Source organism: Triticum aestivum, chromosome 6D (assembly GCF_018294505.1).
Source record: "Triticum aestivum cultivar Chinese Spring chromosome 6D, IWGSC CS RefSeq v2.1, whole genome shotgun sequence".
NCBI lineage: Eukaryota > Viridiplantae > Streptophyta > Magnoliopsida > Poales > Poaceae > Triticum > Triticum aestivum.
In genome coordinates, this window is record NC_057811.1 from 155,197,779 (window position 1) to 155,216,123 (window position 18,345).

An 18,345-nucleotide genomic window follows, 5' to 3' on the forward strand; every position below is an offset into this window, starting at 1 on the left:
GCCTTTTTATACATTAATTGAGTTTTTGGGCATTTAATGTGCATATTTCAAATTTGAACTACAAGCACATGCTCCACTGCACCAAAATTGGTTGATAATCACATGTGTTTCCTTGGGTGAATTTCTAGGTTCCATGCAAGAAATGGGAATGAAATTCAAACATCTGGGCATCGTGGCTTGACTGGAAATATTGAGAAACTTGGTTTTTTAAATCCTGTAAATACAAAACACGCATGAAAATCATGAAACTTGGCATGGTGTCATGACATGGAACCAACATGCTCTGGTAATTTTTTTGGCCGAATGGGGACAAGATTTGTTATAAGCTTCTTGCAAACTGGAGCTTCTCTCAAGAAGGCTCGTGGTTCCAAGAGGGAACGTGTCACCTTCGTGTGCGAAACGACATATATTGCGTTCTCCCGCCTTGATTTTTTTACACGGGCAGATTAGACCAATAGGAGTTTTGTGCTAAATTTTGGAATTATTCCGGGTTCTTTTGCCCTTTTTTATACATTAATTGAATTTCCAGGCATCTAATGCACACAATTCAAATTTGAACTACAAGCACATGCTCCAGTGCGCCAAAGTTAGTTGAAAAATCATTTATGTGTACTTGGGCGAATTTCTAGGTCCCATGCAAGAAATGGGAATGGAATTCAAACATCTGGGCGTCTTGGCTCGGCCGGAAACATCGAGAAACTTGGTTTTAAAATTCCCGTAAATCCAAAACTCGCCTGAAAATCATGAAAGTTGGCATGGTGTCATGACATGGCACCAATATGTTGTGGTAAATTTTTTTACGCGAAAGCGCACACATTAACAATCAACAAAGTCATTTTGGAACAAGTGATGTCACGTACAATCGAAAACACAAGTATTATTGAAACCGTGGGCGTTCTATTTACCATTTATGTGCCGCCATGCGTCTGCTTTTTTTATTGGCTAGGAGGTGCCGTGCGGGGTAGCTATTTGAGTGCAGGAGGCGTGCGATTAGACCCCTGCGCGTGCTCATCGGGAGGAGAGCCCTTTGACCTCTATCCGCTGCCCACCTCTCTCCCAACGTCTCAATTAATGGCGCACGAGCCCCTGTTTAATGGTGTGGCTATTTCTCACTTGGCTGAGATTTAAGAGAGAAAAAAGAAATTTTGAAAAGAAAGTTTTGCGCATATCTTGGTAAGATCCGACGGACCTATATAGCATCGAGTGCGACTTATAGCAAGACTGATGAATATAAGGACGATGACAGTGGATAATAATTGTCTTGCATATTTAGGAAGATAATTAAAAAAGCCACATGCGACAATGCCCGAAATACACAAGGGCAAAAGAAGAAGGAAAACACAGACAACAATCTGGCTCGCTGATCTCTACTTTCTTGGTGCGTTGTTGTAGGCCGCGGAGACTAGTTCCTGCAGCGAGCGGCGATGAGCTCTTTCGTGTCCTCAAGATGCTGCTTGAGAGCATCCACGTATTCCTTCACCAGCCTTTGGCACTTGATGCAGAGCATGGCATTCTCGTCCGTAAGATTCTTGATGATGACGCCGGTCCTCTTCAACAAGGCAATGGTCTCCTCGTGCTACTTCGTCGTTCCGGCGATCTTCGCCCTCAGCAGGTCGCGCTCGGTGCGGAGCTTCACCTTGTCCTCCCCTTGTCCCCGGATGACGCTGGTAGCATTTTCAAACGAGGCATTCATCTCGTCCTGGAGCTTCATCTAGTTGGAGATTCAACCATCAGGTCATCGAGCATAGCGAGCATGCGCCTGTAAGAGTCCTCGCCTGCCCGCGAGACATTTCCCCAGGCCGCCGTGGCGCAGGAGGAAATCTCTGCTGCATTCGCGGCGCGGCAGGACATCTCTGCTGCTTCTGCTACGCAGCCGGACCAGTCTGCTCCATCAACGGCGCAGCGGGACCTCTGTGCTGCTTTGGCAGCGCGGCGGGACCTCTGTGCTGCTACAGCGGCGCGGCGGGACATGTCAGTTGCTTTCGCGGCGAGGCGGGACATCTCTCGTGCTTCCGCTTCCATGCTCGCCTCTCCTTGGTAGTAATCTCTCGACCGAGAACTCATGCGGGCCATGGCAGACGCAAGGGAGTGACGATGAATGACCTGTTTTGTTTTTGTGGATGAGGAGTTGAGGAGGAATGTGCAGTCATCTTGGAGTAGGTAGTATTTATAACCGAGTACTAATACACTCCTAAGTGGGAAACCGTTTAGGTTTTGATCGGTGTGAACAGGTTTGCAATTAAATATAGCATGGTAGTAATTTGGAATGTGACGGGATGCAGGCTCAAAATTTATTGACGGTTTTGTAAGTTCTAAGTGCGGCACTATTCTTGGACGCCCTAAGGTGGGCACGTGTTCTCGGCCGTGTACGTGGCGTTTGCACCATAGGGTGCCCCACAATAGGCGATGTTAGCACACGTCTTGTTCCATCAACCGCGCACGCTTGTTATTACCATCGCGCACGCTTCTTTTAATTAGAATGTGTGCCCATCTAGCACACACACACGTTGATCTGTCTAACTATTTATGTTTGTTGGGGCTAATCGCAAACAGTTCATCCGTGTGAAGTGTATGCCGTCAATCGCAGACACCTTGATCTGGCTAACCGTTTCTATTGTGTTGCCTAATCGCAAACAGTTCTTCGTCTGAAGTGTATGCCCTCAATCGCACACACCTTCATCTGGCTGCCTGTTTTTGTTGTTCCGCCTCATTACAAAAAGTTCATTGGGGGTGAACTATATGCCGTATATCACACACACCTTGATCTGGCTGCCCGTTTCTGTTGTTCTGTCTCATCGCAGACAGTTCTTATGGATCAACCATATGCCCCGCATCGCATACGGAACTAAAATCTGAACCATGTTTGATGTATCCTTCATTGCAAACATTTTGCATATTTTTGACATCACCAGTTGCGATTAATGCATCGCACATGGTTTCGTCAAAGGGTCTCTGATCGTAGTGTCGCGTTAGCAGCATCCTGCGGTAGTGTACAAAACGGATTATTATTTGAAGGTTTAGAGTTTGGCACATGCAAATTTACTTGGAATGGCAGGTAAATACCGCCTATGGGTAGGTATGGTGGACTCATATGGAACAACTTTGGGTTTAAGGAAGTGGATGCACAAGCAATATTCCCGCTTAGTACAAGTGAAGGGTAGCAAAAGATTGAGGAGTGACCAATTAGAGAGCGACAATGGTCATAAACATGCATTGTGATTAATCAACATTGAATGCAAGCATGAGTAGGATATAAATCACCATGAACATAAATATCGCGGAGGCTATGTTGATTTTGATTCAACTACATGCATGAACATGTGCCAAGTCAAGCCACTTGAATCATTCAAAGGGGGGTACCATCCTATCATACTACATCACAACCATTTTAAATGCATGTTGGCACACAAGACAAATCATTATCAACTCCTAGCTAATTAAGCATGGCATGAGTAACTATAATCTCTAATTGTCATTGCAAACATGTTTCATTCATAATGAGCTGAATCAGGAATGATGAGCTAATCGTATTTACAGAAACAAAATAGGTCGAGTTCATACCAGCTTTTCCTCATCTCATTCATTTCATCTTATATCGTCATTATTGACTTTCACTTGCACGACCGAACGATGTGAATAATAATAAGAGTCCACGCGCATTGGACTAAGTTGGAATGTACAAACATTTATTCAAAGGAGAAGACAAGGTAATATGGGCTCTTTGTTAGATCAATAATAATGCATATGAGAGCCACTCAACATTTTCCTCGTGGTCTTCTCCTTATGACCCAAAGAAAAGGAAAAGAACTTCAAAGAAACACGTTAAAATATTTTTGGGGTTTTTGTTTATCTGAAGCAAGTAAAAATGAAAACGAGAAAACTATTTACACGGGAAAGTTCCCAACAAGTAAAAGAAGAACGAGAAATCTTTTTGGGTTTTCTTTTAATACTACTACCAATTAAACTAGAAAGAAACTAAAAAGAAGCAAGGACTAATTTTTTTGAATTTTCTCAAAGTTTTTCAAACACACAAGAAGAAAGCAAGAGAAATAAACTAACATGGATAATACAATTGAAAAGTATGAACACCGACAACTGGAATGAATGTGTGAACATGAACGTAATGTCGGTGAGAAATACGTACTCCCCCAAGCTTAGGCTTTGGCCTAAGTTGGTCTATGGCCCCGGCCGGCCAGGGTAAAATCCATGGTTGTAGTTGGGATTGTACTCGATTGCAGCTGCCACCGCCTGGTGTGCTGCCTCATGGAGGCGAGCGGTCTCCCTCGCCCTTTCGTACTTGGCTGCCTCCTCTCTAAGTATGAAATATCTTCGCTTTATCTAAAGTCAAAGAAAGTAGGATCAGGAAGCGTAATATGGATAGCGCACTGCCTGTCAAAGATTAGTCTGTACTAAAAAGGCAACTCGCCTCTCTCAAGAAACGGGTAACGTTCCATAGCATCATAATCAAGGTAAGCAGGTGGCAAATGAGAATCATTTTCTTTTATTGGGACTCCAAGATAATGGGCTAAACGAGTGGCATATATTCCACCAAAGAAGTCTCCATCTTTAGCATTATTATGCAGTCGACATGCAGTGATAGCCCCCAAATTAAATCGTTTATCATTCATTACTGCGATCTTGAGAACAATGAGACCGGAAGCGCAAATGTGGCTATGATCATGTTTATCGTTAATGCATCTACCTATAAAGAGAGCAAAGTAATGTAAAGCAGGAAAGTGAACGCTCCCTATAGTAGCTTGTGTTATGGTTCTGGTTTCACCTACAGTAATGCTAGCAAGGAACTCAAAATAATTGGATTTACGAGCTTCAGTATAATTGCCCCACTGCTGAATTTTGCATGCATCATTAAATTCTTCAAGGCCCATGCTAAATGATTTATCATATAGATCAAATAAAATAGAATGTGTATTGTGCTGGACAGAATACTTCAATCTCCGCACAAAGGAATCATTAAGATTGTAGTACTAAGGGCACTTATCTGACACGAAGTCCGTCATCTCGGCATTATGCACGCATGTATAAAATTCTTCCTTAAAACCAGCATGAGTCATGAAATGATCCAACGACAATTCACAAGGTCACACTTGAGCCTCCCGCGGTGGTTCAAGGTCCGGCTCCCGGATAGCAGGCCTTGCAGCTTTCTTCTCCGAGGAACCTCCTTGGAATATTTTCCTAAACATTTTCTTCCTCTGAAAAATTTCTGAAATTTTTAATGACTCAAACTAAAAGTGAACCAAATTCAACAAGATTGATAGCAACTACTCCTACAAGTGTCTAGAGGCTATATCATGCAACAAAACTACTTTGAACCATATAAATTTGACATGCAAGCTCAAGAACAAGGTCACCACAGCAGCAAAAATTGCAATATATAAAGCACTATAGCAAAAACTAATTGGACCAACGGAGGAGCCACATACCAATGAACAATCCCCTGAAGCAGTTTTGGAAACAGAGTTCCGAGCAAGGAGATTGAAAATGGCAGCAAAATGAGAAAGAATACGGGTTTGAGCAATGGTGGGATCTTTTCTGGAGGAAGACGAAGTGGATGGGTGCTGGCATAAGTGAGGGGGACACACGTGGGACCCACAAGCCCTGTAGGTGCGCCCTGGGGGCTTGTGGCCCACTGGTGCACCTCCCCTAGGTGTTTTCAGTGCCAAAAATTCTTGGGCTTATTCCATCTGTGCCCCCAATTCCTTAGTTGTGCTTAGTTTTCCCCACGCTTCAAACTTTTGCTCACTTTTCCCCACTCCCTTAGCTGAAACTCTCACAAATGTTCATAACAGACGTTTGCCGTCTTGGCCGTTAACTGACTTGTGGGGCCACGTTGGACTCTGTTGACTGTGGCTGTGGCTTCGCTGGTTGGGCCGTGTTTGTGTTCATAGGACGGGCTCGTTAGTTTGTTCGTAATAAATTAAAAAAGCCTGCTATTGATGGATGCAGCCTGCTATTCATGCCCCGCTTTGGCATCGATGTAGCCTGCTATGCATGCGAACACTGCCACGCACGCATCTAGTGACCTAGACCTAATCGCATGCATGCACGCCGACACGCACGCATCGATCCGTGCCACACGGTTGCCGGTGGATTCAGTCGCTCCGCAACGTCGTTTCACGCGTCACAGGCATACGTGCCGGTGGCAGAAGGGGCAGGCTGCACGCACGCTCGCGTCCATATGTCGAGGCATTGGTTCACGCCGCACAGCTGCCGCTCGATTCAGTTGTGGGAGGCAGGCAGCCGCCAACACAGAGCACGCAAAAGGGGAGGCAGGCAGCCGCCAACGCAGAGCATGCAAAGCACGCTCGCATCGATTCACGTTAACACATTGATGATCGCATCGGTTCACGCACGCACTGAGTCACGATCTACGCCGTTTCCGCGTGTACCCACTTCGTCTCCCCCGGCTATTTAAACCGCCCTTCATTGCCTCTTCTTCTACAGATCCATCTGCGCCTCCCACTTCTCTTCTTCCCCCAAAAGCCAAAGCCGTTCCACTCAGCAAAGCGAGCAAGATGCAGTACAACGGGCCGACGTTCCAAGAGCCGCCCACCGTGCCGGAACGGCGGTACCCCGCCAACGTCATCGTTGAGGCATCGCTCCCCGTGTGCGCGTTCTCACGCTGGAGGGGTAGCACTGAGCTTGCACGGGGATTCCTCCGTGCGGGCTTCCACCACCTCCCGGCGGGCTCGCCGCCCATGTTCAACCTTGTGGAACAGCGTCCCCACGCCAACGCTCCAGTGGTAGGGCTCGTCGTCCACTTCACCAACAGGTTCGATGCCGACTACCTGCTCGGCAAGGTGTATTGGTGTGGGTGCGAGTTCATCGCATTCACCACCTATAACATCTTCACCGACTTCGAGAGCATCTTCCCCGCTCGCAACCGCATGCACAGCCTCCCGTACTACCTCGGCGACAACGGCCTTGAGGAGGAGCAGTACTGAAGCCGGCGGCGAAGAAGACGGTGAAGCCGGCGGTTAAGGTGAAGACGACGGTGAAGACATGGCGGTATTGACCTAGCTACCCTATCTACTATGTAGTGTGAGTTTGGTGTGTGTGTTGCCTGAGCTAGCTACCCTATCTATGTAAGGTTAATTATTATCTATCGGTGTCATGTTATATGTAAGAACTTGTGTTGCCCTAGCAACCCTATCTAAGTTAAGTTATGTGTGTTATATTAATGCTTTGTTATGTTTGTATTTTATTTGTCCCAAGTTTAGACACGGCTAATTGGCGTGGGAAAAATTAACAAAATAACTAAAAATGATGTGTTTATAGATGCCTTCTAAAACTAAGAACATATTGTACATTTGTACACGGCTTTGGTTTGAGAGCTCTGTATTTTTTAGGTATTCCAAGAATACTTTGGTTTTCAGAAATATTGAAGTATCAAATACTTTGAGATGTTTGGCTTTAGTCAAAAGTGTAGTTTTATATACTTTAATATGTAGAAAACTACACTATGTTTGAAGTATATAAAAAAGAGGGTTGGACCTCTTTTTCCAATCATGAAGTATTGGTTCGCTAGGCATAATAATACTGCGGTTTGCAAATACTTTTATTCTAAAAAATGAAGGGACCCATAAAGGAAAGCCAAAAAATCCTCAATGAGATAGAAGAGATTGGGCAATCAAATTAATGAAAAAAGCAATCAGAAACAAAAAAGAACAAAGCAATCGTTCCTAAACAAAAAAGAAACATCGCTTGTTTCTGGGCCTCATTTATCCTTTGTGGGCCTATTGCAGCTTGATTCTCTTTGGGCCCGTGAACTAGGTTTTTTTCTAGCAGAACTGACGAACTCGAGGACAAAAGTTTGGCAAGTGCGAGAGAGAAGAGATGAACTTGATGTATATCCCTTGTGCTGCTCAAGTATTGCTTACTGTCATCTGACGAGCTAGGGTATGATCCAACACTCGAGGTTATTAGCTAACAAAATAATCCTATCACTGAACTGGTAGTTGTCTTCTGCCAAAACTGAAAGTGTCGAAACATAACAGTAAACTGCATACATTCAGAGATCGACAGTTGCACTAAACAGAGTTGCATTTGAGATAAACAGACTTGGATTGCTAAACAGTGGCAACAACAGTAGGCAAACATCTCTAACGAGAGATGGCCATCAAGTAAAAAATTCCTAGAGGAAGTATTCCTAAAGCTATCAGATTGGATTGCTTCTTCAACTCAATCAGGTGCTTGAAGTTCTTGTTCATCTTCTTCAATTCCTTCTTCAGTTAGACATCTACCACCGTCGGGTATTCCGGACGCGCTGCTGCTGCCGGAGCGGCACTGTCATGGGGCAGATTGAACTCGCGGATTGCATTCCCCCTCCAATCCAGCAAGCCCAACCCTTGAAGCCTCTGGATGTAATCATCCATCCACTCGAAATGGTGGCATTTCTTCATGATCTGAAAACGAAATCATGTAACCTAAATCCAAATCTGATATATTTTTTGAGAAATTAGAGATAAAGGATGTGAGGAAAACTCAGATCTAACCTGCCCCTCCGGCTTGCTCTCGCATTTGACGAACTCGCGCCCAAAGTTCCCATTCTTCTCCTCCTTCGAAGTCAACCGCTTCAGTGGCGCAGTCCGTGGGCAGTCAGTGCATCGAGTCATCGGCACTGGACCATACACCGGCCACATGGAACGGGGGGCTGACGAGGAGGTCGACATATCACCGGAGAGGAAGAAACAGAGGAATTGCTCGAGAGGAAGAAGAACGAGAAGATGGGGAAAGAAACAGAGGAACTGCTCGATCTGCTCGATGCCTTTGTCTGTCAGATGGAGAAGAGGAGAAGGGGAAGCTATATTGATGATTTTCCACATTGTATTTTGCAGTTTGAATATTTGAACCAACTCTTAACACTGACATGTGGTGGTCATGTGCGAAAAATACAATTTCATATGTGAAGTGGGGCAGATCGTAAAAACCCGAGAAGGACAGTGCAGTAGCCAATCAGGATGCATCAAGCGGATCGTGCATGCCTGCCCCACATCTGACGGGTGGTGTTTGGCGCTTGGTAGGATCCGACGACGGATGTTCGACGCTAGGGTTTGGAGCATTTCTGCGGGGTTATGAGCCAGTCAACGGGGTTATTAGGGTTTGACCAGATTTCAAATGGCCATAACAAAATTAGAAAAAATCGCAAAAATATAAAACAAACGTAGTTCGTCCGTTTATGAGACCTAGTTACCATAAAAAAAATATAAACTCGGTATAGGGGCGTTTTTTTGAAAAATCATTTTTTGAAGTGATCTGTCGAAATCAAGTTCAAATGTTTTTAAAAAATTCAAAAAAAATCAAAATGTTGTAATTCTTGCGCACATAGCCGTCATATGTGACAAGGTTATGAGAAAAAAATATAAACTTGGTGTAGGTCATTTTCATGAAAAAAGGCTTCACACAAATGAGCTATCACCTATGAACATGTTCAGAGTTCGTAGAATAGGGAGAGAGGGTTTAGGGTTTGAAAAAAATCAAAAGAAATCAAAAAAATCTCCATAGCTTCATTTTGGAGTGAATAAGAAGGATCTGAACTTACTTTTTCATTTTCATATCTAAAACGTGTTATTTAACGGTTTTGAATTAAAAGCATATTTTTTCAAAAAAATTGTAGTAATATGAATATTAATCAATAAATAGCGAGACTTCGTTTTTAGCCTATATATATGGAACAAGTGTTAATAAAAATATATATGCCTCATTTAGACAAGGTCAAAAAACACTTGATTTCAAATAGGGCTGTTTACCCTAGCTTTCGAGCTCGTTTCTAGCACATTTCTCATTCGGACTGTTCACCTACGAATATTGGACTTCAAATTCTCGATCAAATACACCGCACAGAGCAATCAACCTCCAATGTTCAATTTCAACTTTGGCTTGAATCCTGGCCCAAATTCAAATATTGATTTAAATTCAAATTTTGATGGGAATTTGAATTCTGACTCAAATAAGAAACCAAAGTAGAAGCAATATTATTACAACTGATAAGTTTTCATAGTAGCTCAAATAACCAAGTTTTAAGATGCCAACATATTAATACAAATCTACCAAGTTTTAAGCGATCGACTCGCCCTCAAATTGACAACACAAACATTTCCTAACAACTTAATTCAAATTTTCGACTTGCTCCTTGTGTTTGCAGCTGGCTTCACCATCTTGCTCCTGGTTTCCCTAGTTGAGATGCTCTGTTCTTTCAGACTCTTGTTCCTTTTGATCTTGGGATTTACTTGGGGTTTTCCCCGTGGAGGTGCTGATGGAGTAGTTCCACTCGCCGAGCACTTGACGACCATTTGACGGTCATCTATGGGTTCAGTAATCTTTAAAGGCATAATTGGAAAAATTACCCCCTCCTCTTCCTCTCTTATAGCTTCAAAACCATCAAAGGCCATGGTTTCAAAATCTTCTGCTTCTTCATCTCTTGGCCTTTTCTCCCTAGAGCTGGTAAATAAAATTATAAGCCATAGGCAAAAAAGAGAACAAATGCAAACAAAAGGGTAGCCGCATTCTACAAATGCAAACACATACCAAGATGCTTCATTTGCTGCTGCATTCTCCACTGCTTCATTTGCTGCTGCATTCTCCACTGCATCTTCAGTCTCCATTGCTGCTGCATTCTCCTCAGCATTGGCTGTTGTCCATCTTTCCTCCTCTCCAAATGATGCATCCACTGCATTGGTACAAAGCCTAGAAATATGCCCCAGAACTCCACATTTTTTGCAAGCACGCTTCTTTGGTAGACGACCCTCCTCACCTGCTCTAATCCTCTGGTTCCTTGGTCTTCCTGGTGGTCTAGTAATGACAGGAGCGTGGAGTTTGAACCCTGGATCTACTATGTTCCATTGATCTTTCCCCAATAGTGCAGGCACATTGTCAGCATAAGCAGCCATAAATTTGGCAACAGAGAAATACTCAGAGCAATATTGATCAACTTCACCATCTGCACCCCCGATAACGGTCATCAGATGTAGGGCATGTATGCATGGCTTCCCACGGATCTGCCATTGCCTACAAGTACATTCTCTAGTACTTAGGTTCACAGGATACCTCCATACCCTATTTTTAGTGTCAGTATAGGTAACCTCTCCCTCATATGTACCAGATTGAATACATTTCATCTTCAGTCCTCTTGCCTTCAAGTGCAATGCCTTAATCAGTGATGGGAGCATTTGATGACCAACATATTGTGTTTCTGCAATTCTTTTGCGAAGAGCCATCTTTATCATGATCATTTGCCTCATCTTGTCAAATGCTTGCCACAACAAGAGCCCTTTCACTGACTTGAACTTTGTATTGAAGCATTCTGCAAGGTTACTGGTCACATAATCTACTTTGCAGATTTCGTTGAATTTGCTTCTTGACCACACCTTGCCATGATGTGCATCCATGTACTCCTTCACAAGAGGATTTTGAGCATACAACACTCTCAAATGGTGTTCATGCTTCCTTTTGCTGCATGTGTATGATGCTGGCCATAAGTTCTCATCATAAACTTTACCTTTGAACTTCTTTTTGAAATTATGCGCTAGGTGTCGCATACATTCCCTATGCTCCACTCCAGGAAATACAATTTCCACTGCACTCTCTAAACCCTTGCAAGCATTTGTGTGTATAGCTAAACCTGGGGGTGTGCCTATAATGTTGCGCAACTGCTGTAGAAACCAGACCCAACTTTCCTCAGACTCTGCCTCCACCACACCAAATGCAACTGGGAATAGCCAGTTGTGTCCATCAACTGCAGAAGCTGCTACTAGCTGTCCTCTCCATCTTCCAGTCAAATGTGTAGCATCTACAGCCAAATAGGGCCTACAACCATCTAGAAACCCCTGCCAGCAAGCCTTGAAACAAACAAAAGCCCTTCTGAAGCACTCCTTCTGAAATGACTTCCCTTTTATTTTGAATGGAACTGTATCCTTGTCAATCTCTACAACACTCCCTGCACTTGCCATCTCAACTTTAGCTTTGAAAGTGTAAAGCAGCTGAAAAATGTCATTCCATTGACCATTAATTCTGTCAAGAGCCTTTTCCCTAGCATTGAAAATTCTCATGTAAGGAATTTCTATCTTGTCCTTCTCAAAAATCTTCTCATGGAGTGCTGTTGGACCAAGTCCAGGTTCTTCTCTCAGCCAATCCAATATAGCATCTGCCACCCACCTAGTTTTTGCTAGCTTGGTTTTGGCCTTCCCCCCTCCCCCTCCAGGTGGACAGGTGTGCTTGTGTGGGATTTTCTTTATCTGAAACAAAATAAAAGGGTAAAATACAGTTAAGAAACCTTACTCAACGATCTGAAACTAAATTACTAACTGAACTTGGATTACCTGAATATATTTGCTCTTTCTCATACGAGATGCATGCAACTTCCACCTACACCTAGGATATGGACAAAAAACTGTGAACCTTGCTGGCTCACTCCATTTAATCTTATAGGTGTTTTCAGATATAATGCACCATGTTGTCACTGCATTCCGACAGTCCACCATTGATTGGAAAATGGTACCTACACTAAGCTCAGGTTTTTCCCTGTTCCACTCAATTGTTGGCATGTCATCACCATCGTATTCATCCTTGATTAAGATGTCCATGTTCTCCACCTTCTCTTCATCGTCAGTGTCATCAAACCTAGCTTGGCTGATGGGCTCCTCCATATATTCATCATCCACTGCTTGCTGACTGGCTACATCGACCAGTTCAGGAAACATCATCTCGTCTTCATCATCATTTGTAGGCACTGCCTCGTCAGGTTCTGCATCTTCTTCTACACCAACTGCAAAAGGTACACAAGAAGAAGCAGCTGAATCGGAACCAGAATTGGCAGCAGGCATGTTGTGGCTCCATGAACCACTTACTTTACTTGGTGTCGACCTACAAGGAGTGCTGGGGTGCTGGCTATTAGCACAGACAGATGATGTCTGAACTCCCTTCCCCTTCGCCCGTTCTGCGCGTGGCTGAAGCACATCGATTTGGAGTTTACCGAATCGGCAACCAGCAATCCCAGCAAAAAAGCAACGGCATATGATCGTCGCAAGTTAGTGGGAGAAATCTTTGCTCGTCACTGCTGAAGTAATTCAGTTCAACAGCATCGGCATCACTCCAGGGATAGGTGTTTTGGAGCTCAGCTCGCAAATCTTTGAAAGATATGCTGGTTTCTACCACTTTGGGATATAAAAATGATGAAATCAAATGCGGTTTAGTACCACGCAGCACACTAGTTTCCATTCTAATCGCCAGCCGGAAAGCCTGCGCGGGATCAATCCTATTTTGTTGAAGGAAACAAAGGCTTCAGTTAGCCGGGTAAAATCGAGCACAAATTCGAACGATTCAAGCTAACAGAAGTCAAATACGGCCTACAATACGACTTAGAACGTCAATTCGAGAGGAAACAATGCTTACCCAGGTTTAATCCATGAATTATCTGCCGCGGATTCGACCCAATCCTCTCCACGGTCGACTGCCTTCCGGGCGTCCTCACTCAACATCGCTATGTAATCCCAGATGGGGAGGTGGGCTATATCTGGCGGAGACGCGGCGTCGCCGCCGAACAGAATAGGGGCATAGGGTGGAGGAAACAACTGCGGTGGACGCGGCACGACGCCGGCGGAGGGGGCGGGGCGGCGCGGTGTAGTGCGGCCTGTCTAGATCTATTTCAGATTCAGATGAGCTGCCCAATACGTGTCTCCTTGCGGTCCCACCCGTCAACAAGCAACAGTCAGACGAAGACTCGACCCCACTCGTCAGCAATTAACGGTCAATGGACGGTCAAGACGGCAAACGCCCGCTATGAGCATTTGTGAGAGTTTCAGCTAAGGAAGAGGGGAAAAGTGAGCAAACGTTTGGAGCGTGTGGAAAAGTGAGCACAACTAAGGAACCAGGGGCACTAATTTGAATATCCCAAAATTCTTAAATATTACAGAAAAAATCATACTAAATTTTCTGGGCATTTGGAGAACTTTTATTTTCTGGTCATTTTGTTACTGCATGGATAATTCCGAAAACAGAAAAATAATAACATTTTTACTTTATAAAATCTAAATAACAAAAAGTAAAAAGTGGGTATAGAAGGTTGTGTTTACTGAATTCATCCATCTCATGCCCGTCAAAAGGAATCCATTAACAAGGTTGATCAAGTCTTATTAACAAACTTCTTCCGAATGACATGAAACCGAAGAATCCTCGTATAACACTAGGTTACCTCAACGGGGATATGCATGTCCCCCAAATAAGAATATCATATTTCTTTTTGACAGTAGGGATTGGGAATTCAAAACCTCCAATAGTAATTGTTGAAATTTTTCCAATAGAATTGATACTATTCACCCGAGGTTGTTTCTTTGGAAAGTGTACCGTATGCTCATTACCATTAACATGAAAAGTGACATTGCCTTTATTGCAATCAATAACAACCCCTGCAGTATTGAAAAAGGGCCTACCAAGGATGATGGACATACTGTCATCCTCGGGTATATCAAGAATAACAAAGTCTGTTAAGATAGTAACATTTGCAACTACGACAGGCGCATCCTCACAAATAGATTTATCAGCCATTTGCAAAGACATTTCATTAGGTGTAAACTTATTCAAATCAAGTCTACGATATAAAGAGAAAGGCATAACATGAACACCGCCCCCAAATCACATAAAGCAGTTTTAACATAGTTTCTTTTAATGGAGCATGGTATAGTTGGTATTCCTGGACGATCTCCTAGTTTCTTTGGTATTCCACCTTTAAATGTATAATTAGCAAGCATGGTTGAAATTCCAGCTTCCGGTATCTTCCTTTTATTAGTAACAATATCTTTCATATACTTAGCATAAGGAGACATTTTCAGAATAACAGTCAAACGCATACGCAAAAATACAGGTCTAAGCATTTCAACAAAGCGCTCAAAATCTTCATCATCCTTTTTCTTGGATTGTTTAGGGGGAAAGGGCAAGGGTTTCTGAACCCATGGAACTCTTTATCATATCTTTTATTTTTTGTGTCGGGGTTCAAGAACGACACCTATGGGATCACAGGGAATCCCTACTACCGTTGGCGGGGCGCGGGGTTGTGAAAAGAGCGGGTTTAGAAGATCAACGCGGGGGAATTTTATCCAGGTTCGGGCCCCAAGCGATGCGTAATACTCTAGTACTGCTTTGGTGTATATATGGGTGTTCTTGAGCTCTTGAACTAGCTGTGGTGCATGCCTAGCCCAAAAAGTTTGAATCCCTCCTCTGTACGCCTCACACCTCCTTTTATACGTCAAAGAGGTCGCCACAGTGGCACACAGGAGGTGGAAAGTCTGTACAATGTGCAAGTTTATCTCCTGACATCATAGGACAAACGCATTTAATGCGCCGCCTATGTGTCCTCTTGCTTTATCGGGGATGGCAAGGAAGCTCGTCTCATCTGTCGCCGCCTCGCCTTGCTTCGACGTGCGTCCAAGCTGACGAGGCATGGAGCGCCATGCTGGCTGGCTGGCTGCTGCGCTGGTGCGGTGGCAGGGTCTTCACGAAGATCTGCATGCCACCACGCAGGTGCTTGCCTGGTTGGCCTAGAAGCTGCATGCCACCACGTAGGTGCGTGCCTAGTTGGCAGGTTGGCTGCTGCGTCGGAACGGCCATTGGGCAACGAAACATTGGTAAGTGCGGGCCTGGTTGTGGCCCCGTAGATGTCCCCGGCAAGGATTTTGCCAGGGTCATATGGGCGTCCCTGGCAAGGGTCTTGCCGGGGGCCTTCGTCTTCTCGTTCTCATCTAATCTTGCAGGCCTTCAGTCTTCACAAAGATTTGCATGCCACCATGCAGGCGCCTCCCGAGCCTTGGTTCCAATGTTGTCGATGGTGTCGGAACTCTTAGGCTCAAGGGTGGCGGCCTTGCTGGTGTTGGATAATTTGCTCCGGCAAGGCCCTTGCTGGGGCCACACAGGCCGCCCCGGCAAGGCTCTTGCCGGCGCGAGCTCACCTTGTCCCTTTGCTCTTCGCGCCTCTGGCTTTAGCGCTGCTCTGGTAGTCTTATATCTTGCTTCCTCTGCCCCACCAAGCGTGGCCGCGGGTGTAGCTACAACTGCCCGTGCAAAGTAAAGGGGTACATAAGGCCCCTACTTTTGTACATCGACACGAGCCCCCGGGCATGGGCCACGCATAAGCGCGGAACGTTGTTGGGCCAGGCCCAGAACGGTGCACGGGCACGCGTGGCAGAGTCTTGACTGTGGTAATCCCTTCGCCAGTTGCGCTTCCCCGTGATGCGCATTGTGTGCGTGACGTGGGGGTCATGCGTGGGGTGGTTGCTGCAGGCTTGCGTCTGATACGTCTCCAACATATCTATAATTTTTGATTGCTCCATGCTATTATATATTCTATTTTGGATATTTAATAGGCTTATTTATACACTTTTATATTATTTTTGGGACTAACCTATTAACCCAAGGCCTAGTGCAAATTGCTGTTTTTTGCCTATTTCAGTGTTTCACAGAAAAGGAATATCAAACGGAGTCCAAACGGAATGAAACCTTCGGGAGCGTGATTTTTGGAACAAACGTGATCCAGAGGACTTGGAGTGGACGTCAAGAAACAACCGAGGAGGCCACGAGGCAGGGGGCGCGCCTACCCCCTGGGCGCACCCTCCACCCTCATGGGCCCCTTGTGGCTCCACCGACCTACTTCTTCCTCCTATATATACCTACGTACCCCGAAACCATCAAGGAGCACCACGAAACCCTATTTCCACCGCCGCAACCTTCTGTACCCGTGAGATCCCATCTTGGGGCCTTTTCCGGCGCTCTGCCGGAGGGGGAATCGATCATGGAGGGCTTCTACATCAACACCATAGCCTCTCCGATGATGTGTGAGTAGTTTACCACAGACCTTCGGGTCCATAGTTATTAGCTAGATGGCATCTTCTCTCTCTTTGGATCTCAATACAAAGTTCTCTTCGATCTTCTTGGAGATCTATTTGATGTAACTCTTTTTGCGGTGTGTTTGTTGAGATCCGATGAATTGTGGGTTTATGATCAAGATTATCTATGAACAATATTTGAATCTTCTCTGAATTCTTTTATGTATGATTGCTTATGCTTTGGGTTCAATCATGCGGTGCTCGATCCCAGTGACAATAGGGGAAACGACACGTATTGTATTGTTGCCATCAAGGATAAAAAGATGGGATTTATATCATATTGCTTGAGTTTATCCCTCTACATCATGTCATCTTACCTAATGCGTTACTCTGTTCTTATGAACTTAATACTCTAGATGCATGTTGGATAGCGGTCGATGTGTGCAGTAATAGTAGTCGATGCAGGCAGGAGTTGGTCTACTTGTTGCGGACGTGATGCCTATATACATGATCATGCCTAGATATTATCATAATTATTCACTTTTCTATCAATTGCTTGACAGTAATTTGTTCACCCACCATAATACTTATGCTATCTTGAGAGAAGCCACTAGTGAAACCTATGGCCCCTAGGTCTATCTTCCATCATATAAGTTTCCAATCTATTTTACTTTGCAATTTTTACTTTTAATCTTTATCATAAATATACCAATAATATTATCTTATCATCTCTATCAGATCTCACTTTTGCAAGTGGTCGTGAAGGGATTGACAAGCCCTTTATCGCGTTGGTTGCAAGGTTCTTATTTGTTTGTGTAGGTACGAGGGACTTGCGTGTGGCCTCCTACTGGATTGATACCTTGGTTCTCAAAAACTGAGGGAAATACTTACGCTACTTTGCTGCATCACCCTTTCCTCTTCAAGGGAAAAACCAATGCATGCTCAAGAGGTAGCAAGAAGGATTTCTAACGCCGTTGCCGGGGAGGCTTACACCAAGTCAAGTAAAGATTTGACTCCCGCCAACGTGCGATTTTTGGCGCCGTTGCCGGGGAGTCTACGCACAAGTCAAGACATACCAAGTACCCATCACAAACTCTTATCCCTCGCATTACATTATTTGCCATTTTCCTCTTGTTTTCCTCTCCCCCACTTCACCCTTGCCGTTTAATTTGCCCTCTCTTTCCGTTCGCCTCTTTTTCACTTGCTTCGTCGTTGTGACCAGTCCTTTATCTGCTCCTTCGTCTCCTGAGTTTGAAGTTCTTCACTTCAAACAAAGGAAAGGAGAAAACTTAAAAGATGCTTGGTATAGGATGATGGAATCATATCGTAATTGCACCTTAGAGGTGAGTTTTAGAATTTTGCTTCGCAACTTTTATGTTGGACTGAATATGTCCCATAGATAACTCTTGGATTGTGTTGCCAAAGGAAATTTTATTGAAATTGATCCCAGTATTGCGCATGAAATCATAGAGGGCTGCCTAGGGCGAGCGGGGTGAGCGCAAGCGAGAGCTCATCC